Source organism: Vanacampus margaritifer, chromosome 15, assembly GCF_051991255.1.
Source record: "Vanacampus margaritifer isolate UIUO_Vmar chromosome 15, RoL_Vmar_1.0, whole genome shotgun sequence".
Lineage (NCBI taxonomy): Eukaryota > Metazoa > Chordata > Actinopteri > Syngnathiformes > Syngnathidae > Vanacampus > Vanacampus margaritifer.
In genome coordinates, this window is record NC_135446.1 from 21,064,320 (window position 1) to 21,089,032 (window position 24,713).

Here is a 24,713-nt window from a genome sequence, read left to right on the forward strand (position 1 = left end):
GCGACATTCCCCAGCGTCTTCAATAAACAATCGTCAGTAATTGTGCTTCGTTCAAGTGACTTATTTTCTTTTAGTTAGTTTAACTTAAGCAAGAATCATTTGAAGTGATTCAGAAAATAAAATTACTTATCACATAGTTGGTTAAAAAAATGCATTATTATACATGGTTGTTAAAAAAAAAAAAAAAAAAGTAAATAAAAAATGGCCATAAGTATAAATGGCCGTTTTAACTTTCTAAATATCATAAAAAAAAAAAACAGCCTTACTATATATACATGGTCATTTAAAAAATTAAAAAATAAAAAGGCTTACTATATACATGGTTATTTGTTCGTTTTTTTTTTTTTAAACAAGCCTTACTATATACCTGGTCGCTTAGAAAAGAAAAAAAGAAAAAAAAAACATCACCATACCTATTTATACATGGTCGTTAAAACATTTATTTTTATTTTATTCACAGAACATACATTACTCAATATATGATGAAGAAAATGGGACTCTCAGACTCCGACATTTGTCTCCAATGTTTACAAAACACTACAGACACTTATGTTCATGCTTTATGGTTATGTACTCCGGTTATGTATTTCTGGACTAAAGTCTTAGAAAAACTTTCGGCTATTTTGGACTGTAGGATACCTTTATCTCCAAACTTGTGTTTGCTAGGTGACCTAACAACAACTGACTTACCACATAAACAATTTCAATCTACACTTGTAGCCCTTACTATCGCAAAAAAAGCAATTCTTGTTAACTGGAAAAATAAACAAACTCTGAATATCGACCAATGGTCTAACCTCCTCATAAATCACATTTTAATGGAAAAAATATCTGCCTCAAATAAAAACCAAATATCAAAATTTATAGAAACATGGTCTACGTATATAGAATTTTTTAACCTAATTCTGGTTACTTAATTCTGTCTGTTAGCGAGAGCCACTACATCGTGATAACTTACATTGATGTTTCTGCATTTGGCAATTTATTATTATATTATATTATTAGTATGGGATTTTTTTTTAATGGGCTTTAGGTGAACTGATGAATACACACACGCTCGCACGCACGCACACACACACACACACACACACACACGCACATACACATACTCACCCACATACAAAAAATATATATATATATGTATATATATATGTATATATATTTTAAAAAAAAAAAACATTTATTAAATTTTTTTAATTTATTTGTTTGTTTGTTTTAAAAAAAAGGAGAGCAATGATGATGTCAAATCGAATGAACAATACTGAGCTCTCCTGAGGAAAAAACAAAAAACAAACAAAAAAAACATTTATTTTTTATTTTTTTATATTTATTTTATTTGATGTGATTTTTTTAAGAACCCTCTCCCCCCCCCCCCCCCCCCCCACACCGGACTGAGGGAATTTGAGACGGTCAATTGACATCGCTGCCCTGCTAATGTGAAGGACATGCGGTGTCAAATCCGTTGGCCCTCTGGGGGGCCCCTGTTGGCTAAGGGGCCCCCAAGCAATTGCCTGCCTTGCTTCATTGTACATCATTTAACACCGTTGTTGATGATTATTTCTAAATGTTTTCCAGCAGTATTCACCGTTGGTGGAAACCAACGTCCGCGCGTTGTCAGCCCTGGCACCGTTGCTCTCGAACCACCTCGACTGCTGTTGAATCCCAAATGCAGTGAAAGCTGAGCTACACGGGCCTCGAACATCATGGATGTCCACAAGCAAGCCTTGCATTATTGAGAAAAGGCCCCGAGGGACCGAGGGGGGGGGGGGGGGGCGTTTGCGGGGGCGGGCGGGTGTCACGGCGCTTTGGATTAGTTGGATATTAACCTCCGGAGGACGGCAGGAAGAGACGAGGTGACATGATGAGAATCACCCTGCGGACATTCCAACTGCTTTAATTAAATCCCGGGCTGAAGATGGGGAGAAGAAAAAAACGTCTGTGAGGCCCCCGCCTAGCCCCCCCCGTCGCCGACCACCTTTCCAGCTGTGGCAGGGCACACTAATGAGTTTGCCTTTCGCGCCTCTCACGGCACACGTGAGCAGCGCTAACGGGATTTACTGAAAACCTAATTGTTACTTTGAACCCCCGACCCCCCCCCCCCCCCCCCCCGGGGACAGGACCTCCCACCGCCCCCACCTGCGCCAACGTCACGCCTTCATTTGAGGAGGCAACCGGCGGTGCCAAGGGTGGGGGTGCCAGCTAGCGCTTTCCCCATCTGTGTGGTCGCAACATCTCGTTGCCAGGACAACGTGCCGCCGCCCACTTCTTTGCGTCTCCTCCGACCTCAGCTTGCTTTGATTAGCGGCAGCAGAAGATATTGGCAAACTTTTTGCATTCTTTCATTTTTGTTGCGTGCTTGTTGTCTAGCTGCGAGCTTCTTAAAAGTGCGCCTCGTCCTACAAAAAAATACAAAATAATAAATAAGCTGCAAGATCCAAGAAAGGAAAAAAAAAGTAACACAACTTTACTACTGGACATCCCAAATTTAACAGCTTCCAAAATGTCAGACATTGTGAATGTCCTGCTGACAACAGAAAATTGGAAGACTTGACTTGCCCTTTAAGGTGAGTATTGTTTCTTTCTCCTTGTGGCATCAGTAGGCAATTACAAGCTTTCTTTCGAGAGGCAGATTTTTTACTCAACTGTATTATTTTCCAGCACCAATGAAGTTAAATTGGATCATTTTAGACAGCTCAGTGGTTGCGAATCGCTGTTCTCGTGTCAAGCATTGGTTGCTGTGGATGCAATTCCACTCCAGCGCTGTAGGTGGCAGTAGACGGTGTAACCAATGGAGGCCGTGAGTCCCCTGCCATGAGTTTTTGAGTCTTGTTTTGTTGTGCTTTGTTCAAGGAGGAGCTCACAGAGTTAACCATAAGCTTGTCCAGAGCACAAACTCAGGAATGAGTCCAGATTGGATCCACACCAGATTGCCACGAAAGGTCAGTGGAAACACGCAAAATGGGCCTTTCAGCCTTTCAATGGCTAGCTAGCTAACTAACTAGCTAACTAGCATGCTTCATTCATCTCAAAGGGGGAAATGAAAGATGGCTACTTAACTGTTTGTTGGAAAATGAATGCTAATGTGCGTTCCAAAAAATTCAGAATTACCCTTAAGAATTGAAATTCGAAAAAAGCATTCTTGTCACTACCGAAATGCTGGAAGATGAACATTTGCACACATGCTACATTTGCTGTCTGAATATTTTTTTTTAAATATTATTCCTGCTGAAAGGTGAGTGATCGCACATATATAATTGCACATTGTTACTGTAGCGTGAATGCTGAGAGATGAGCGCTCTCCGTCAAAGAATGTTTGTTGCATGAAGGCCAAGATGAGCGTTGGCACTTAATTGTGCGTCATCCAGTCATCAGCATTAGAGTTTGAATGCTGAACCACAAGCATTGTGTGCCACAGGTGACTTTTGAATGCTGAGAGATGAGCGTTCACATTGATGCCCCTCTGAGTCAAATTGTTTTTGTCATGAGAATGCTGAGAGATGTCTTGTCACACTTGGATGGAATTGTATGCCAACATGTTTTTTTGTTACAGTAATAATGATAATGCTGAGAGATGAGTATTCAGATACTTGATACATTCCGTCACTTTAGTCTCCCATTTGTTTTTGTTTTTACTGATCTCAGCATTCTTACTCATGCCATTCTGAGTGTTTTTGTTGCGATGCTGAGAGACGACCATTCACATTTCACCATTTGTGTGTCAACCTATTTCTTATGAAAATTCAAAATTGAATACTGAGAGAAGAGCATTCACAGTCACAGCCAATGCTGAAGCCTGTGCTCTTCATTGCATGAATGCTGAGATTCGCATTCAAATCTTCACATTTGACTCTTTTTGCCATGTGAATGCTGAAGGGCGACTATTTCCATTCATGCCACTTAGTCCTTTTGTTTGCTTTTGTTTTTGCTATTTTTAGCGCGTGAATGCCGAGAGACAACCATTTACACACATGCAATTGTACTTTAACCTGCTTTGTCTTAAATGCTGAGAGAAAATCATTTCCCTCGCCACGTGATACACCTGATCAAATCTTTAACCGATGAACAGGAAGGTTCCCGTCCCCATAAAGACTCAATAATGCGCGCTTGATGTCGTATATGTCGCATGTCGTATGTGGCGCTTTTGCCGGAGTGCCGCTCGCTTGAGTTTTTTTTTTTTTCACGGCGGGAGAGAAAATGTTGGCAGAAAGAGAGGGGGAAAAAAAGAAAACGATGGGGTTATGAGATATGTTTAAAAGGGTGCACGGGAGACGGATAAGAGCGGCGGGGGTGGGGTGTGGTGGCTGGGGGTCTGGATGAGAGTGAGCGGGAGATAATGAGAGGGTGGGGGGAGGAAGGGGGGGGTTGGAGGGAGGCGGAAGGGAAGCTGGTGGAATGAGGAGATAGAGACGATTTCCTATTCCGTCAGACGCACTTTGGCTCATTCATTATATTCCCCAGGCAATTACCAGGACCACCTGCTTTGTCCCCCCCCCCCGCCCCCTCCCCAACCCATATTCTCCTAAACCTCCATTCCCCGCTCACCCCACCCCTCATTGTTTCCGGCGCCGTGCTCTCCTGACGCAATCTTTGCATCCCCGAGACATTCCCTCATTTCGCTCACATTGTCATTTTCCCGCGTGTGTGTGTGTGTGTGTGCGCGCGCGTGCGTGTGTGTGATTTCGGCCGTCCTAATGAGCCGAGCATTGAAAGAATGCCGAATCTTTGGCCCTGACTTTGTCGAATGCAGATGGGAAAGTGCAATCTGGACCGGGGGCTTCCTCACTTTGAAGTGCAATTGTGGAGTGATGACATTTTTCGGGTACTTCCTGTTTCCTGGAGGGTGAACTTGCCAATACCAATTTCTTCCAGTGTCGGGCTGTGGAAATGTTTTGCACTTGCCCCAAATATCACCAAATGCGAAATGTAGTCGTTTAGCACCTTGTAAGCCATTTCATGTGTGTTATTCGTCCTTTGGATTTTTTTTTTTTTAAATGTTGACAACGCAGCCCCCTGCAGCGTAACATTTGCGACGCCTATCATGAGGAGACTCACAGGAAGTCCCGAGAAGCTGCTGTATACCTGAAAGGACGGAGGGAGGCGGCCATTTTGTTTTGAAGAGAACATTTCCAGCCACCTTTTTTGTTTTTGAAAATTCAGCCCAAGTTTGCTTGAGCGGCCTGACATTTGTATTGATCATGAAAAAGTCTGAAAGAAACAGAAAGTCTTCCACTTGCATTCCAGACGCTCACAGTCGCCCTCAAGACAAAAAGCTCTCGTTTTGACCCCCCCAACTTGCGACAACGGTACCTCAACGCGCCCATCCGATGGTCTGTCTTTTGGAAGTAAAGGAAGATCCGTTGGGAGGGAGCGAGCGAGAATGCTGACTGGCTGGCCGCGCGCGGCGGCGGCACGCCATGGGAGCTTGTTGCCATGGCTACAGCTGCCAACATCTCCGGCGGGGCCCTGGCAACCCGCCGCCCACCGTCGCTGGCGTCACTCGGCCGCTCTGCCCGCCCCGCACCCTCTGACGCCCATCTCGCAGCCGCCGCCGCTTCTGTTGCTGCGAAGATTTCAGCTCCGTTTTTCCTCCTTCGTCTCATCGGACTCATTAGTGTCCGTTACTCTGGCTAACAGTGTGTGTGTGTGTGTGTGTGTGTGTGTGTGTGTGTGAGGGGGGTGGGGGTGGGGGGGGGGGTACGCAGTGCTGGGCAGGCCGTAATTACGGGCGCTTCAAGCCGATGCTGCCTGTGTTTGATTACAGTGATCAAGGGCCAAGTTACAGAGAATAAAAGTGTGTGTGTTCGTGTGTGTGTGTGTGAGCGAGACTATGGAAGCTAAAGAAGACGAATTGAGCGTTCAGTGTGTGTGTGTGCGTGTGCGTGCGTGCATGTGTGTGTCCGTGCGCGGGTTTATCTCACATGATGGGGACCATTTTCTGTGTTTTTATTATCATTGTGGGGACCACGTGTCCTTGCGGGGACATTTTGGTTGTCCCCATGAGTCTAAACTTCGTTTTCGAGGGTCAAAACTTGGTTTTAGAGTTCAGGTTTGAATTGGGTTTTGGTTGGGATTCGGTCTAGAAGGTCTAGGGAATGCATTGTGTCCAAATCAAGTGAGTGATTTTTCACGTTGTTTTTGTTTACAGTGAATCCTTGAAGATGTTTATTTTCAGAATTTAGGATCTCAAAGTATTGTTTTTACATTGATTATAAGAAGTGGTGAATTATTATTTAAGATTGTGATATCGTTTACAGTTTTGGATTATTTATGTCACGTTCCACATTTGCTAACGTTCGCGAGTCAGTCACGGTTCAGCAGTTGCTGACAAATTGCGGTTTCTAAATTTGAAGGAAAAAGAAACGTAAAGGAATATTTGTCTCATTTTCTGTGGTAAAAAAGTGAATATTTGCTTTGGAATTAATATGATGACTTCATTATTTTTCGTGTACGATGGCGGTAGATGCCACGGACTCGCGACTTCCGGCTTTTACGCAACAGCGCCATTTACGTTCACTCGCGCCCCCGCTCATCGGCTATCTGAAATGCTCGGGGACACGGAGACGGACATGACACACTACTCGCAGCCTCGCACCCGTCGACGGGGACGCGCCCACACGTCGCAAAGCGCAAAACAAAAACAAAGTTGATGGTTGAAAACCCAAAAATGACATCACAGGTGCTGAGGAAACGGCTAACGAACAATAACTGCTGTATGCTTGTTGCGGTCATGTGACATTAGCATACTGAGCCATGATTGGTCGTTTTCCGTTTCCTGAGTGCGCGTGACGTCCTCTTCAGTCGACAGCAAGCGGCAAGATTCGTTTTTTAATTGCACATGAAAAATAATGAATTATCAAATTAACTCTTTGACTGCCAGACGTTTTCAGAAAAGGGATGCCGTGGGTGCCAGCCGATTTTAAGCATTTTGACTGATCTTTCAAGGTCCATAGAAAATTATGTGTTTGGACTATGGAAACACACATACTGCTAAAACAAGATTGGACTCTCATCTTCCATCAGAAAAAAAAAGTTTGTTTCTACCTTATTCCGTTTTTGAGTAATCAACAATAGAAAATGGTTAGTTTCACCTGTTTGGAAAAAAACGTCTTTTAACGTCTTTGGCACTCCTCCATTGGATTTTACGAAACGTTATTTAACGTTTTTGGCAGTCAAAGAGTTAATTGTAGACAAAATATCTTCTTACTGCTGAAAATGTATAAATGAGTCAAGTATCCCTTTAAAAAAAATATATATATATTTTATTGTTGCTTAGAGCTAAAATGTGTTGTGACTTTTCTCATCTTGTTTTTTTTTTTTTTATTGATGGATGGCATGTGCCCTGCGCGGAATATTATTGTTCCCGCCTCATATTCTGCCAGGAAGCGTGTATTCCTGCGGATTAGCGGCTGCCGCGTGATGGATTTTTATTTTTTTTTTCTTTCATTACTTCCAAGCACCTCTCCTCCTGGTCCACATTTTTGCCTACCAGACAGAACATGTTCCAAGAGGGACCGAAACGAGCACAAACTGTGACGCGGTGACGTTAGACAAAAGCCTTCCGGGAGACCTTGTGAGTCGACGTATTCCCTTAAAAGGTTTCGCTATCCAGGTGTAAACACGTGTTTGTACATTGCCAGGCCAAAATAACCTTTTTTTTTTTTTTTCTCTCCTGAGGGCTCACAATAGTTTGTTGCCCTCTTTTGGTTCATTGGCCGGCAAAAAAAAAACGTCTCATGAGAAGTTGCTAGATGCAAAAACTGAAACTGATCATGCAAATTAAGTACGCACTTACATGAAGAGTGCAAAGGTTAGCGGATGCGACGCCTCGGAACGACTTACTGCAGCCACAAACACATTTCTAAGTTCTCAGCAATGTGAATAATTTTTGGGCAAGCCAACTTGTTCCCTGCCGGTTGCAATTGACGAGGCAATTAATCAGTAGTGCATTTTTTTTGTAGATGAGCGACGTCGAGCACTCGACTCCCGACGACGCAGCTGCGTTGACTCATTATACATTTAATTAAGGCTTTGTTTAGAACAGGACAAACACAAAATGGAAGAAATCAAATGCGGGAATGCTGCCAATATTGCTGTCTCTCACTTACTCTCTCTCTCTATATATAAAAAAAATATAAAACTAATGTTATTTTAAAGAAGAATTTGAAGTTACATCATTTGTAGTGTTTGCGCCGAATTTGCGAAAATTCGGCCGAAAATGGCAAAAATATGCATTTTCGGCATTCTCCTGCAGCGCCGCCTTTTTTTTTTTTTCTTTAATGAGCCCCTCGAGTGCTTCCCACTTTTTCACTTGCATTCTGACGGCCGTGCTAAATACTTTAGCTAACGTTAGCACTGTTGCTATCAACAGTTTTAAACACTTGCCACTATCTCCGGGTGACTCCAGATCTGCGCCGGACGGCGCGTGTGACTTTGCCGTCCGCCCCCAAAGCCGATTGGCTGGTGCGAAGAAATGCGTTTTGTTTTTAAAAGTTGCTGAATTTGTGAATGCGCCGAATTTGCGAAAATTCGGCCGAAAATGGCAAAAATATGCATTTTCTGCATTCTCCTGCAGCGCCGCCTTTATTTTTTTCTTTAAAGAGCCCCTCGAGCGCTTCCCACTTTTTCACTTGCATTCTGACGGCCGTGCTAAATACTTTAGCTAACGTTAGCACTGTTGCTATCAACCGTTTTAAACACTTGCCACTATCTCCGGGTGACTCCAGATCTGCGCCGGACGCCGCGTGTGACTTTGCCGTCCGCCCCCGAAGCCGATTGGCTGGTGCGAAGAAATGCGTTTTGTTTTCAAAAGTTGGTGAATTTGCGAATGTGCCCGATTTTCAGTGCTCGTGCCTCGCTCCAAATAGCCTGCGAATGCGTCCTCCGCACCGCACGCGCCCGCCGGTGCCAAGTACGTTACATTGACTAGAAAGTGCAATTGCAGCGCCAGAAAAGGCTCAGTTGCTCGCGTTTGGTGTTTAATGTTCCGTTCGTCAGCACGTCGCTGATGAGTGGTGAGGACGCATTTCAACTTATATTGTGCTTTGTTAAAATGCCCGTGCTAAATAGGCATAAATGTTTTATAATAATATTATCATTTTAATTAATTATAATAAACGCAATGATAATAAAAAAATGGGCATCATTTTTTTTCGGCGTTTGGGTTTTCGGTTTTCGGCTAAGCATTTCTCATTTTTGGTTTTCGGTTTCGGCCCAAAAATTTAATTTCTGTGCATCCCAAGTCATTTGTCATTTTTCAGATTTGACTCAAGTTTGAGCGTTTTGACATGGTAGGGTTTCAGTAGTCTTTGCAAAAGCACCCAAAAACATTTTTTATTTCCTGGTGTTCTACACGGCATTTTTTTTTTAACTTTCTTACTTTATTTTTTTAATTTGTTAGTTATCGTATATGTTTCGTTTATTTCAGTTTGTCTCAGTTGTGGTTCTTTTTTATTTTATATTTTTTATAAGTATCGTAACCAAGTGCGAATTTTGTTATCAGACAAACCGTTTCAACTAAATTCCTCTTTTCTAGTTCTTTAGTGTTCTTGTCATGTTGCAAACATTGTGTTTTTCTTCCCGTACGTTTTTCCTGATCCTCTCTCTGTTCGTCCACTCGTGTTCCTCGTCCCTCACATTTCGCACGTCCCTCCTCGTGTGCTTTTGTCACACTCTTCTCGTTCCTCCAGCGTTCTCATTTTTCTCCCCATCCTTTCATATCACTGGAATTGATCCTAAAGAGCGACGCGGGCCTTCTTAAAGGGCCGGTAGCACGTCAGTAGCGGTGCGTACTCGGGCTTGGGAGCGAGCGTCGTTAATGGCTGTCAATTAAAAAGTAATTAGAGGGTGTAAGCTCAGCGAGATGGCCTATCAGTCCATTTATCATCGCAAAGCCTTCGACGACACGCACACACATTGTACTCCACATTTTTCTCCCCCCCCCCCCCGGCGTTGATGAATAACACCACACACATACGCTCATGCAGAGCATAAATACATATAGAGCTCGTTGCGCTGCGGTAATCTGCACACCGTGGTCGCCATCACTTTCATTTAATGGCGCCGAATTGGCCGTAAATGAATAGGAAATTGTGGAATTTGACCCCAGCGGATTCCCATCAGCCCACAACGCCAGCCTGATGCAAACCATGCGGTGGGAAAGGAGCCCCGCCATGTTGAAACATGCGCGCCAGGACCTGTCGGAAAACGGCGAGAGCTCGACACACATCAAAAATGATCGTCTAGCAACGCTCTCTGATACTGCTTCGTGGCCAAGTTGGTAAAAAAAAAAAACAGGCGGTCACGGGTTCAGGTCGCGGGTTCGAATCCCACCTCCTGTACATTGCAAATGATACCCATGGCCATTGCGCTAAGGGATATACATGTATCATATCAGGATAAATAAATCACTCATACAGTTTTCAACAGGGAAAAGAGGACTTGAGATACGAGCGTGGTCACAGAACAAATTCAAGTCGTATCTCAAGGCGCCGCCAACTTGATTCCGAGAGCATCCTGTTGTGTTTATTGCGGCCGCTGAGCGGGTGTGCGTGTAAACGGTGATGTCGCACGCTCGGCAGTCAGCCGTGACCAATGAGAATAGATTGGACGCACGGCGAGGAAGTCGCAAGCCGCCGCTGTCGCTGTCGTCCGCAGCGCCTTCTGGACTTTTTTCAGACACGCAGAGAAGATAAGCAGCTTGAGGAATTCAAAGCCATTTTTCCTTCCTGGCTGATGCGACCAGTCCCTCATTTCAAAAAGAGCTTGTTGCAACACGGCCCTGGCTGATCTCTTATACTCTGCTGCCACCTGCTGGCCGTTTTTGTAATAACTACCATTGCTTTAAGCCACCTCTTGATGCCAGAAGCTGGATCAAAGCCTTCTGGATGCTTTTGCATAAAAAGCAACAACAACAACAAAAAACATATAAATACGTTTTTGGGTGAAGGACAAAGTATTAAAAAACGTATTTAGACGTTTTGGGGTTTGAATGAGTTAACTGACAACCAGTCTATTGTCTACCTTTTATCTGTTCTGACTTGGCTAGTGACCAGTCCATTGTTTGTTTTAATTCTATCCGCAAAGTATCAGCCTCATTCCAAAATGGAATCAATTCATTTTTTAAAAAAAATCTAAATTCTACACACAATAGCCAATGATGACAATGTGAAAAAAAAATGTTTTGGAGTAAATGTATTCAAAATAAAAAATAAACTAAGATTTCAAGTCCTACATATGTCTGCACGTATTTACAGCCTTAGCCACTAAGCTCAATCAGTCGATTGGACATGATTTGGAAAGGCTCACACCTTTTCATATAAAGACCCATTCTCATATCTGAGCAGAATCGTACATGAAGTCAAATGAAGCATCTGAGACAGTATTATTATCTCCAGGCACAAAACTAAAAAACATCTGATGCTTTGAAGATTCTAGTTGCAAACCAGCAGGACTGGAAACAAATCTGTGGTCTGATGAGACAAAGATTGAATGAACTTTTTGGCGTGAATTCCAAGGGTCCAGGTCAAAGTTCATCCCCCGCCAGGACAACGAAAGAGGAACTCTGCGAATGTCCTGACTTGAGTCCGATGGAGACGTTGGTTCAAAACGCGCCCAACAACGTGAGGAAAAAGTGAAACGCTGCATGTGAATACGCACCGGATGTCCCTGGCGACCGCTCCGGTCTTTTCCCGCATGGCCTGTAGAAATGACTGCTTGGACAACCGGAAATGACATCACTGGGCTGTCGTTGCACGCGCGCGCGTGCGTGTTAAAAGTCGACTGCGGCGCCCGTTGAACCCGACGCCCACGCGCCGACCGGACCCATCAAGCCACTTCTTTGTGGGCCCTCACAGAAGCTCTTTATCTCGCTTTTGTTGCCGTCTGCTCATGCAATATGGATGAGGCGGCGGAGGCGGAGCCACTTACACTCAACGCCATTCTGTCACCAGTTCAACTATTGACCTATGACGCTCACTGGTGTGCACGTGACGCAAAAAGTGTGTGTGTGTGTGTGTGTGTGCGTGTAAGAACTGCTTATCAAACTATGTAATACAAAAATGTTTTTTCAATCAATTTGAGAATGTAAAATGGTTTATTTTAATAATTTAAGTCATCTTTTTTTTTGAAAAATTGTGTTCATAATTACATAGATTTTTTTTGTATATTTGAATAAATTGCTCAACCAATTAGTTGATATAATACATCTGTAAATAAGTTATAATTAGAATGATCCATTTACAGTAAATCCGTTGCTTACAAACATTTTTGTCAAACTGCTTGGAATAATACAAAACTTTTTTTTTTTTTTTCATGACCCAAGACAGAGGGCTGACGCGCACGCACACACACACACGTCTGTTTTTTTTGTGTGCGCCGTGACCTTAGCATTAGCATCCCGCCGGCACGTTGAGAGTTGCGGCGAAACTTTCTTTGACTCGTTCGGAATATCAAGCGACCCTCGAAAAGTTGCCAAAGTCCGAGAGTTTGTTTGTGTGCTTCCCCGTCGGCGGCAGCCCACGCGCTCGTCAAGCGTTCAACATGCCCGACGCAAATCTATAAAAGTCACACACACACACAGCACGGGAATCTGCCTGAGGGGGGCAGCCGGGAAGCGTACATTTACATTCCGCGGCCAACGTCGGTCGACTTTAGTGGCACGCTTGAATTTTAGAGTCAAGCGTGCCACTCCATTTTTTTGTCAGTGAAAAACAAAAACAAAGTAAATGGATGTAACCGCAGCAATTGGTTTATTCAAACAAAATAGTAACAATCAGATCAATGTATGTGAATGAAAAAAGATTTATCGATCGAAGTTGGTTCATAAAAGCAAAGTGACGACATTTGGACCGATACGTGGAACCAAGAAAAGCTAGCCTTTTTTGAAAGCCCTGTCTTATTAAAACAAAGTAACTGAAAAGGGGCCAACTTGTCCATTTAATTCAAGCAAAGTAACAGCGATGGGCTGGCTAGAATCTTTATTGATAAAGGTGAAGAAGACGAAACGGGATTCATTCAAATTGATCTGCTCAAATGATGTAAATGAAAAAGGGGCGCAATTGTGGGAAAAACTCAAGATTTGTTAAAACAAAGTTACGGCGATTGCAAATGATAAAAATGACCTTTTGAATAAATGAATGTTTATTAACTCTTTGACTGCCAGACGGCAAAAGGGACGCCGTGGGTGCCAGCCGATTTAAGCATTTTGACTGATCTTTCAAGGTCCACAGAAAATGTTGTGTTTGGACTATGGAAACACACATACTACCAAATGAAAGATTGGACTCTCATCTTTCAGCAGAAAAAAAAGGTTGTTTCTACCTTATTCCGTTTTTGAGTAATCAACAATAGAAAATGGTTAGTTTCACCTTCGTTTTGAAACAAACGTCTTTTAACGTCTTTGGCACTCCTCCATAGGATTGTACTAAACGTTATTTAACGTTTTTGGCAGTCAAAGAGTTAAAACAAAGTAACTATAATGAGTAAACTAAAAACCAGGCAATTTTAGAGAAACTCTGTGTTATTCAGAGTCTCGTCGATTGGCTGGAATGTCTGCAACAGATGAAGACAAATTTAGTGGGGAAAAAAAAGTGGTGCATTAAAACAAAGTAGCCACAATAAGCTTCATACATGTAAATAATAAAGAGAGCACAATCTCAGGTTTGACCAAATAAAGTATCACCGACCGGCTGTAATGTTTGTAACTGATTAACTTGGTTGCTGGTGGATTGTTTTTAGTGAGGATAATGTGCTTACTTTGTTTTAATGGACCAACTGTTTCTCCATGCATTTCATTACAATGAATTTGTCAATTGTTACTCTTACTTTGAATGAAGCTGAATGCTTCAACACGTTACGTCGCTGTTTGTTACGTTACTTTCCATTTACGTACACGGACATCATAACCGTTACTTTGTCTTAATGAACCAAGTTCATCTGTAGCTCTCGTCTTCGCTGGCCGCCAGTCGTGCCACCGGCTGGGCTTGGCGGGGGCCCCGCACCCACTTTGGGTTCTGCTCCGCCGGCTTCTCCGCTCTGGCACGCGACTGCCGCTCCATCATGTTGTCGCGCGTGTGCGTGTGCGTGCGTGCGTATCATTCACAAACATTACATTGGTCATAATGGCGGACAAAACCGATGGAGCCTGAAGAAGGCGTCTGGGAAACCTGCTCCAAAACGCTCGTTGGCTTGTAAAGAAATAAAACTGATGACAAAACAACCATAAAGACCAAATAAAGCACGCATCTTTATTTTTAATGGAAGCTAAGCCTGATTAGCGGTTAAATATGAGCGGAAACATCTCGGCAGAACATCTCGCTGCACAATTTGCAAGTCACGATGATCGCGTTGATGCGTGCGCCGGATAAATGAATATATATGAGATAAATGTATGCAAGTAAAAAACTATAAAACAAAACTCAATTTGTATATTTTAAGACCAAACAACATTATAGCAAACATAGCTTTATGCTAACATGTCATTAAAAATGCTGATACGAATTAGCATTGTTGGTCCAAACCTTCGTCCAAACTTAACGCAAACGTTTACAACAAACGGGAATCAAACACATGAACGCTTACAAACGTTTGGTAGCTTAATGCTAACACACGATACATAACAATAGACAGATTTAGCAATGATGTTGCAGTACTTATAAACCTTTAAACAACTTGTATTTAAACCCAAACAGGGCAGCAACACATGCAGACAGACGGTTGCTTTCGTTGCTGTCTTTTCCGTTGACTCGATTATTATTGCCATGGCTCGCCTGTTTTGCGGCTTTGATGAGTTGACTTTGGCAGTGCGAGCCCGAGGGCACGATGACGTCCATTTCAGTGGACAGCAGAGGCAGAAAATGGATGGATGAAAACCATGGATTCGTCGGCTTCATTCATTTTTCAACAAACGCAATATTCATCAGAATACCAAACATATTGCAAACAAAGTGTTTGCCTTGAGTATTCCTTTCAGTGCGACCTCTAGTGGACAAAAAATAGCCACAGCAGCTACTTTTATTGAAAGGTCACAATATATTCTCTATGGTCCAGATTGGACCCTCTGCCTTGCACTACACTGAAGGCATGCGACTCTAAATTTGGGCTTGCAGATTTTTTTTGCAGTACAATTTATAAATATTTTGGTCTTCCTCACGTTTATTTGAGGTGTAATTCCACTGTTGGCCATTAGACGGCAGCAAACTATTTTGTACGTTTTTGGGAACAGGAAGTATTTCAAGCTTGGCCTAGTTTTTGCTGAAGATTATTCATGTGAAATCGTCTTTAATCCTAAATGCACATGTGATTTACTTTCATGTATACTTGATAGAAGTGATTATTGAGACGATGAGTTGAATTTGTTGTTTTAGAAAAAAAGCGGATTTTGTTTACTGTCAACACGTAGAGGGATCGGTACACTGTTTGAACAATATTTTTTAGCTTTTCCGTTGCGCTTGCTTGTTTTTTAAACATGTTTGTATTTGTTTAAAAGTGCTATAAACAAACATGCCTTGTGAGTATTGAAAGTATTTGTAGAGCGCGGATTTCACTTATTGATGGGCTGCTCTGGAACATACCTTGCAATGGAGGGGGTTTTGTACACTGTAAAAAATCAGCTAGAGAAAATGTAGTGGTGGTGGGGTGGTGGGTGGGGGGTGGGGGGGGTTGTCATTGGATTCAGTGTGAACACTCGTCATGCAAATGGATGCTTTTAGGACCCTGAGGCGTTTGCTCGTCTTCCCACTTGAACCCCCCCGCCCCCCTTCAGTCTGGCCTCGCTTCCCGAGTACCCTCAAGCACAGGTGAAGAGTACGCAGCGTCCACCTGTCTCGCCTCCCACGCCGGCCCAAGGCTGCCATCTCGCCCGCCCGCCCGGACGGACGGCCCGACGGCCGAGAGCTTTGTTTGCACCCTCATCCGTCCACGCTGCCCGCGTCTGCATGCGTGTGCAAATGTGTGTGCGTGGAGACCCTTTCTAAGCCAGTTCAAGTGCTTTGGAGATCACTTTTCCCAGCGCTCGGAAGCGCAGCCGGGCCGAGCGGCGCATATTTAAACCACCGCGCGGGTGCCGGGTGCATACAAACACAATCCTGCGTTGCTGTGAAAGCAACATTGGGGAGAAGGAAACACACGTTATGTACGTGACACCCCAGAAATCGTCACGTCGAAGCACCGGGAAAATTCAACGCCAGTTTTACGAATTAGCAAAACGTTTGGTGGACTTGCCTGACGCCCAAAAAAGTCTCAAGGACGCAAACAGGAAGTCCACCAAATTAGCTCCAGACATCAATTTACCCATCAACATCAAATGTGTGTATCATGACAGGTCGCAATTTTCGAAACATTTTTCAAGGGCCCATGCCGGAAAAAATAACAAGTAATAATAATAATAAGTGTGGGTTGTTAAAAAAAAAAAAATGATTCGCTTAACAAAAATATCATTCTCGTCCGTGGTCTGCAGACGCTCTTTCTAAATTTTCAAATCCAGATTTCATCATTCATTTGCTGCACTAAAGCATCAAAGGCCTCTTTGAAATTGCTGCCAAAAGTTGATAAAACATACAGAAACCAAATGTAAGATTCACGCCAGGAAATAATAAGGAACTAAAAATGTGGTTTTCATACATTTCAGAAGGCCAAAAGAGGCCAAAAAGTTGAAATTGATGGGACAAAATTTTTTTTTTAAAAAAATCAGCAACTTTTGGAAACTTGATATTTGGCAGCTAAAATGGCTCCAAAAAGGAAATGAGACGGACACGAATGTTTGCCAAGCGTGCATCATGTGACCTCTTCCGGTTGCGTTTTTGTTCCGCGCCGCCGCCAATTGATGAGCGCCGCATGTTTGCGAGGATTTGCCGCCCTCCTCCTCCCATATGGAGATGATTAGCTTGCGGCGACAGTAAGCTCAGGTTCTGACCGCATCACATGATGCCGCGGCGAGCCCGCTTGTTCGGCGGTTCACCAGCCGCCGTCGCGCGCCGACACCTCCGAAACATCGTAAAAAAAAAAAAAGGGTTTTCAGGATAAACTGCAATCGTGTTGCCATCCCGCTTATTAAAGTTACAAAAAATGGAATTGAATCGTAACAACTGCACGAGGGCGTCGCCGATTGGTTGTTGGCGATGATGAATCGTCAGGCCGGTTGGCGAAGGCGGTCGCTTGCCGCCGACTTGCCCCCCGTGCGTCACATCGTCTTTGTCGGCGAGCCGTTCAAGGTTCGCCGCTGGCCTAAATAATATTATTCATATATATTATATTGATATAATATATCTATTAATATCCAGCAAACTCTGACGCTTTCATTTTCCTGCAAGAAGGAACAACAAGCTGGAAACTGAACACATTTGAAAGCCTTTCTACTTGCGAGGTTGTTCTGGTTCTGGTTCTGGTTCTGCCCAAAGTTGCTTATCTGCTCAACACACTGAACTGGCGCAAGCATGAGGAAACCCAAAAGCGGGAATTTGTTGTGTGGGAACTGGCGGCGGACGAGCGACGTTGACGGCGAACGAGCCTTATCTGCAAGCCGGCAGCTTTTAGCGTCGCGTCGCCTCTTCTCGGACCGTCGCAATCATTATCCTCATATCTAAAAATACATCTTCAGCTTCCTGCCATCTTTTTTTTTTTTTTTTTTTTTTTCTGGGTCACCTGTCGGCTTCCGGCTGAGGAGACGCTTTGGCGGGCTTTCTTGCCATCACCAAATCGAATGGACTTAAGCTGCTCCCACTAATTTTCTTTCTTTTCTTGCTTTTCACTCATAAAAAGTAACCAAAGTATGAATACGGTTTACTTTGACTGAAGTCCATTTTTCAGGTTTCCGTACTGAACGCTGCTGGTACGCTGACTTGCAAGGCCAAGTCTGTCATTGATTTGGGTCATAAATCAATTTTCAACCATAAATTCATTCCAGCCCCCCCAAAAAAAACTGCTTTTTTTTTTTTTGCAACATTTTCAAGTCATCTGTTCCCAGCCATTTGAGAACATTGCCTGACCTTTCAAGAGCCACAGAAACTTGTTCTGTGACAATGAAAGCAAAACAGAGTAGAGACTCTCTTCCTTTACCAGAAAACAAATTCTCTATTCCCCCCCCCCCCCCCCGTGTTTTGCTTTCATGACACCTCAAACTACAACAAAGTAAAAAAGCAAGACGGAGGAAGGGCTTTTTTGATGGCAAAAATAATCATGATCACAAACGCCATAAGTGGCGCTGACACTTTTTTGATCTCATGTCAATCAAATGAACAATTTAACAATGCGGATATTTGTGGCCGCCGGCGTGGAAAACGGAAAAAAAATGGCAGCGAGGGTTAAAAGACTTGATTGTGCCGATTGTTGATTGTACGTTGCTGAGTGCTGTTGTGTTGTCCAAAAAAAAAAAAAAAAAAAATGCAAAAAGCCCACCTGGGAGCGTGCGTGCGTGCGAGGGAGGGGGGGGGGGGGGTCCCTTCGGTGTGAAGTGGTAGCTCTCGCGGCCACATGAAGGCCCCGCAAGCAAATTAGCACTTCAAACAAAATCATCAAACAAGAGAAGACTCTTCATGGGCGCTATTGTGTGTTTACTCCGCCACCGCCCGGCTCGCGTCGGCGCCGTTTTGTTTGCTGCTGTTTTTAGCGCCAGCCCGCCCGTGACGTTCAACTCACCACTTGAGATTTGTACAAAGTGTGCGTCTTGTTCCCGTTCTCGTTTGGGTGCTTTTTCTGCGGGGGGGAACTGTCACTTCTTCCCACCTCGCAAAAAAGACGTCAGCTTCATTTGAACTCAAAACAGCGGAGACAAATCGCACTCGAAAATGCAACCACATTATCTGGTGTCAAGTTGAATGGACATTGCGCTGCTCCCTCTGGCGCGCGTGACTCAGAATAACGCGTGCAGACATCCAAAGGTTGCAGTACACGGAGACAGCTGATTGGATTCGCGCCAAGAGGCTAGCGCTAGCTGGCCGGCTAGCAGGACGGAGGCAGGCACCGATCTGGAATTCGTTGAAGACGACTGAATATGCATGCGGCGTCGGTGGCGCGGCTTCAAAGTCACTCTGGCAGTTAAGATGGAGCAAGACCGCTTTTTTTTCTTTTTTCTTTTTTTTTTTTGCCAGATGAAAGCTGCTCAAGTGCAGCCAGAAACTGCCCATGATAAATTCCGCTCACTTCCGGAAACTTCATTTCTTCTTCTTAATTTCAGTCCTGATTGCACCTTTTCCTGCTTCCACCACTTTTTTTTTTTTTTTTGACTTTCTTCAGACTTCCTGCCGGCCACTAATCCTCAAACTCTACTCATAAATTGCCTTATTGTTTATGAAAGTCTGGCTTTTTTTTGGTTTGTTCATTTAGAAAAAAAAAACTTCCTTTCCAGAATAAAATGTCTACCACTACTTAGAGTAAATATCTTTTGAAATTAATTAGTTGAAATATGACTAGCTTCCCTTGTTAAATTTGATATCATGATGATGGATGGATGCTACATGTGTATCTTGGAAAAATCCTATTTTTATTTCCATGAGATTACGACCTCTTACTCCGACAAATTCACAGTAAATTAGTAAAGTCGATTTTACACCAAAAAAAAAAGACTATATTTGGTTCCAGTCTAAACAGAATTTTTAATTTTATTTATTTATTTATTTATTTTGATTTATTTATTTTTTTCCGAACATTTTACTCTGTTTAGACTGGGACTTTTCAAATACAAAATCTTTTTCAAAAGTAAATCCTGCCTTTGTATATCCTGTTCTTGTCTCATGCGCTGATTTGCGAGCTAACAGCCAATCAGAGTGATCGAATGTCACGATGGCCTGGCGCCGACTCAACATGTTGAATCCACCGAAAACACCCCCAAGACGCCCCCCCCCCCGGCGGCTGCGAAATTCCGACGGCCATTTTATTACATTCATCAGACGGCCGATACCGACGCCCGGGAACTTTCCGACTTCCGATGTCGGGTCGGTGTACCGAGGCCTTAACAAGGGTTAATTGCCGTTCGTTTTTTGAACCCTTGGCTAAAAGGGTCTTAAACTCGGTGGTCCCCGTATTAGCGTTGGCGTTCATGGTGTCTGTCACCACCAGTCAAGTAGCCTTCGCACCTTTTCCCGCCGCCACCTGCAATCACGCTGATTTCGCTCTCGGCTTCCCGATCCCGCCTAATCAGCGGCGCCGGTGTCCTAATCAGCCTTCCGTCAGACACCCCCGCCACCCCACTCTGACCCCCCCCACCCCAACCCTCACGCCTGGCACAGCGTCTTGATTTACATTTGACGGCTTTCCGGAAAGGATCATTCGGCAGATGTCTCTCTTCTTGCCAGCCAGCAAAATGTCAGCGTTTCCCAGCATGCAACAGCTTCTCTGAAAGAGCTCTTTTTTTTGTAGCCTCTCAAACGGACCGCACTGTACTGGACGCTCACCTGAAGACCCCCCCCCCCACCCCCCCCCCAAAAAAAATCAGCGTTGTAGCTCGGAAATGTTCATGCAAACATCTATCGGGAAAAAAATTTAGATGTCTCTGGGGTTGGTGAAGGACTCTGCTTGGTGGCCTGGTGGGTGCTGGATTTCACTTTCCTTTCTTTTCTTTGGTCCTTCCTCAGGTCTCCTGATGGCCTCACGACTCTGGCTGGAAGTGTTCGATTTAGGTGAGCTAATGAATACACACACACTCGCACGCACGCACATACACATACTCACCCACATACAAAAAATACAATTAAAAAAATAAAGGAGAGCAATGATGGTAAAATTACCGAATGAACAATACTGAGCTCCCCAGAAAAAAATAATAAATAAAATCTATCGGGAAAAAATACTTGACTTTTACAAACAGGTTTTTGAATGATTGCGTGATCACGACAAGCGAGCCTAAATGAGACTCAATCGCAAATGTTGAGATGGAAGAAGTACTTACACTCTGTGCTTGACACTAAAGTCGAAGTACAGCTTCTTCTGTCGAAAAAAAAGACTCGGGTCAAAGTCAAAGTACGGAGTGTTTGGAAAATGCGTGTGACTGTCAAAGAAGAACTGATGAATGCACGCACGCACGCATGCACATACAAAAAAAAAATAAAAATGCAAAAAAAAAGATCTATAAAAAAAAAGGATGTATGTATATATATATATATATATATATATATATATATATATATATATATATAAAAATTTATTAAATTTTTTTAATTTATTTGTTTGTTTGTTTTTAAAAAAAAAGGAGAGCAATGATGATGTCAAATCGAATGAACAATACTGAGCTCTGAGAAAAAAAATAAAAATAAATAAAAAATAAAAATAAAAAAAGGAAAAAAAAAGATGTTTGTTTTCGTCTATCATACACTGAAATTTCACGTCAGATGTTGTAAAGAATTGCCGAGGTCAAAGTGACTCGTAAGCGTTGCCAAACCATCACAGCCAAATTTAGTGGCTTTTTTTTTATGTGAAAAAACCACAAAGTTAGGAACACGTTTACATCAACCTGATCGCAGCATCGCTTCCTGTTTCCTCTTCGACACGTATTCCGATGACATGACGCTCAAGGTGCGAAACCCCCCCCAAAAAAAAAAAAAATGTACGCGGTTGAAAGCAATAAATCACCGTCTAGACACTTGTTTGTGAGCGTCTCGGCCGCCTCCGCCGAGCGCCGTCCACAAAGCGGGCAAATGAAAAGCTCTAATACGGGACATAAACATAATCATGTGCATAACGACGAGGTCGGCGTGAGCTCATAACGCCGATATGAGCGTGCACTTTATTGCATTACTCATGTAAACGTTGCTCCGGTGATTAAAGTGGAGCGCGGCTTTATTGCTTGTAATTGTTTTGGGGTCGGGCTGCGCTCGCTGGAACGCCGCGTGCGCCATCCATATTTGATGAAGCCACTCCGCTTATCGGGCCACGCTTTTGTTCCCCGGCAATATTCTTTTCACCCCCCCACACTCGCACATTTTATTTAAAAATGTATTTTCCCTAGCTAATACGATGCAGGAACAGAAACGCGATCACTGCGGTGGCTTTGGGGGACTTAAAAAAAAAAAACGAACTTCTGGAAGGGTTTTGATCATGTGACCCTTCATAACAGACTAAAGACGGGGGACACAAGAAACACAGCAAGGACACATTCGAGACAGACCGCAGGCGCAGACAAACGGCAGACTCGGGACGTGGACCTAAAACACGAGCCGAAGACACAGACTCAAGACAGAGACCCAAAACAATCCGACTCAGGGAACCAAGAGCCGAGCACGCAAACCAAATAGACATGAGCCAAAGACCAAGGACACAGGAAGTCCACCAGAAACCAAGGACCAAAAACCTAGATGGGGACAAAGACAGAGACTGGGACTGGGACTAAAACAAAAACCCAAGACTCAAAACTTAGATCTCGGCGAGGGACACGCGCTACGGACAGAAAGACACGGGCTGCTGTCAAAAGGACGTTTGCGGCGCCAAGTGCCAAATATTTGCCAATAAAAATCCCGACATCCGTTCTAAGCATTCGTCGTCATGATTTGATCGAAGCGGCCAAGAAAAACATCTCAGCATTCCGACCGCAGCACGTCAGCCCACTCCCATCAGGATTTGGACCGCCAATCGGAACACTTTTGACACGCCTTCTAGCGGCTTAAAAAAAAAAAAAAAAAAAGAGAGAAAAACATGACACAACTTCACACATGTGATGATTTGAGTGGGGGGGGAAAAAAACTGCTGAGTCATGAAATGTGTCCTTATTGATGGCTCAGAGATGCAGTCATGCCAAGCCAGCGCTGACTCAGCCCTTTGGATCGCAGCTCCGAGGGTTCTGTCAGCCAGACCCTTCGAACCCCCCCCCCACACACTCCCCACCCGTCCCTCCCAATCTTCCTTCTCTTCTTTCCCATGACAACACTCCATGCTAAGGAAGTTAGCATAAACACCTCTAGGCTGTTCTTGAAGCACATCTGGTCCCTTCGGGGTGAGTGAGGGACGAGGGGGAGGGCGGGGGGGGGGGGGGGGGCGAGCGAGGGAGGGGGCGATGGAACGAGGGAGGCGTTTGCTCGTAAACATTTGGATAATAGAGGGAAGATGGATGACGTCAACTTTGCTCGGCGGCTGCGCGTGTTTACGTTTGAGTATGGCCTGGAGAGAAGGAGCCGAAAGGAGATGGGCTGGGGGGCGTGGAAGGGGGGGGGGGGGCTTGGTTGGAGGGCGGCTTCCAAGAGATTCCAAGAGGATGAGAAACAGATGATTGTGTTCGTCTTCTTTTAGTGAGTGAAGTGTGTGTTTATTGTCCGTTTGTGTTACATGACGGAACGCGCCCACTGGATGGTCTGCAGGGTCCAAGACCGTTGACACGGACTCAAGACAGGCCTAGAATGTACAAAGGCATCCATAGCAGCCGGGCCAGTCTGGAAGTGGGATCCCGTCTTCTGTAATCCCTTCTCGAGGTTTCTTCGTCTTTTTTTTTCCCCCCACGAATTGGAGTTTTCCCTGCACTGGACCAGGGAAAGTTGTTGCGGGGCGATGTCGCACTTTGACTTTGACTTTGTCCTGACAAAGACATGGACCAAAGATACAGACAAAACATAGTGTCTGTGTCTATTTATGTGTATTTGGTCCATACCCAAGACAAAAAAAACCGTACCTGGATCCAAGACATGGACCAAAGAAACACACCAAAGATACTGAACAAAATGCACGTCAAAAGATACAGACTAAAGACAATGAGCTAAGGAGACACAAAAACGAGACACACACAAATACATGCACCGGAGACACAAGACACGGACCGCAGACTGTAGACATGGATGGAAAAAGTCACCAAAGATTTACACCAAAAACTGAGAATTTATTCTGAAAAGTAACCACAATTTTTTATTTTGAAAACTGCGTCCGTCTTCCTGTCCCGCTCGATTCGCGTTCTGTGCTAGTTTGCCATTTGACGGATGTCGACGGATCGGGAAAATTGGAAAATAGGTCTCGACGCAGCTGGTCCGCAGTCGATCCGCAGCCAATACGTAGCCGGGATCGTTTCAACAAAGGAATCGGAGCGCATTCCGATTTTGTCTCACAACACCAACGGGGAAAAAAATGACGACTGCTTACTTGAATGGCAGTCGTGGCACGCAAATCTTTGTTTCCTTAATCCAAGGACACGAGTTGTTGTTGTTGTTTTGGATCGTCGTCCCCTTTCACGGCACACAAATGTCACCCCGCCAAACCACATTTTGACCGCCGCCAACTATGAGGGCCAAAACACGCACACGCACGCACACGCACGCGTTCACCTCCATCTCCGCGACCCTCCGAACCGACCCAAACGCACGCACACGCAGAGCGAGGTCGACATGTTTCATCAAGCCATCGTCCGGCCCTGCGGCACCTTCACAAATGGAAGTACGCGAGCCCGCGCTAACCTTTGCACCCGTGGCCAGCTGACAACATCTAAGTGTGTGTGTGTGTGTGTGTGTGTGTGTGTGTGTGATAGAGTGAAAGTAATAACACACTAACACACATACATAAACAGTTTTGTTGTGTGTGTGCATGTGTGTGTGTGTCGCATGGCCGAAAATGTCAACTATTGAAAAGTACACACATTCAGGTTGTGAAAGAAGCGTTATTACAGAGTGGGGGGGGGGGGCAGGGGGGGGCGGTCATCCTCGCATCGACTGTGCAGGGTTATAATTGGGTGCCGCTCAATAGGACCTTTGACCTCTGAGCCGCACCTGAGACAGAAGAACGGGGGTTGCTTGGAAATAGAAACAATTCCCCGA

General features: G+C 44.2%; 1 protein-coding gene across 2 annotated transcripts in view; it reads left to right on the forward strand.

The window, feature by feature from the left end:
* The first annotated feature begins 2,129 nt into the window (after window positions 1–2,129).
* Window positions 2,130–24,713, forward strand: part of celf2 (cugbp, Elav-like family member 2) — a 131,744-nt gene continuing 109,160 nt past the window's right edge. Inside the window, exons 1-2 of one of the 2 annotated variants that reach the window (XM_077544230.1) lie at window positions 2,130–2,939; window positions 20,565–20,609. The gene's annotated coding sequence lies outside the window, so the exon portion shown is untranslated. The remainder of the gene's footprint in view (window positions 2,940–20,564; window positions 20,610–24,713) is intronic. The other variant, XM_077544229.1, reaches the window with a different exon arrangement.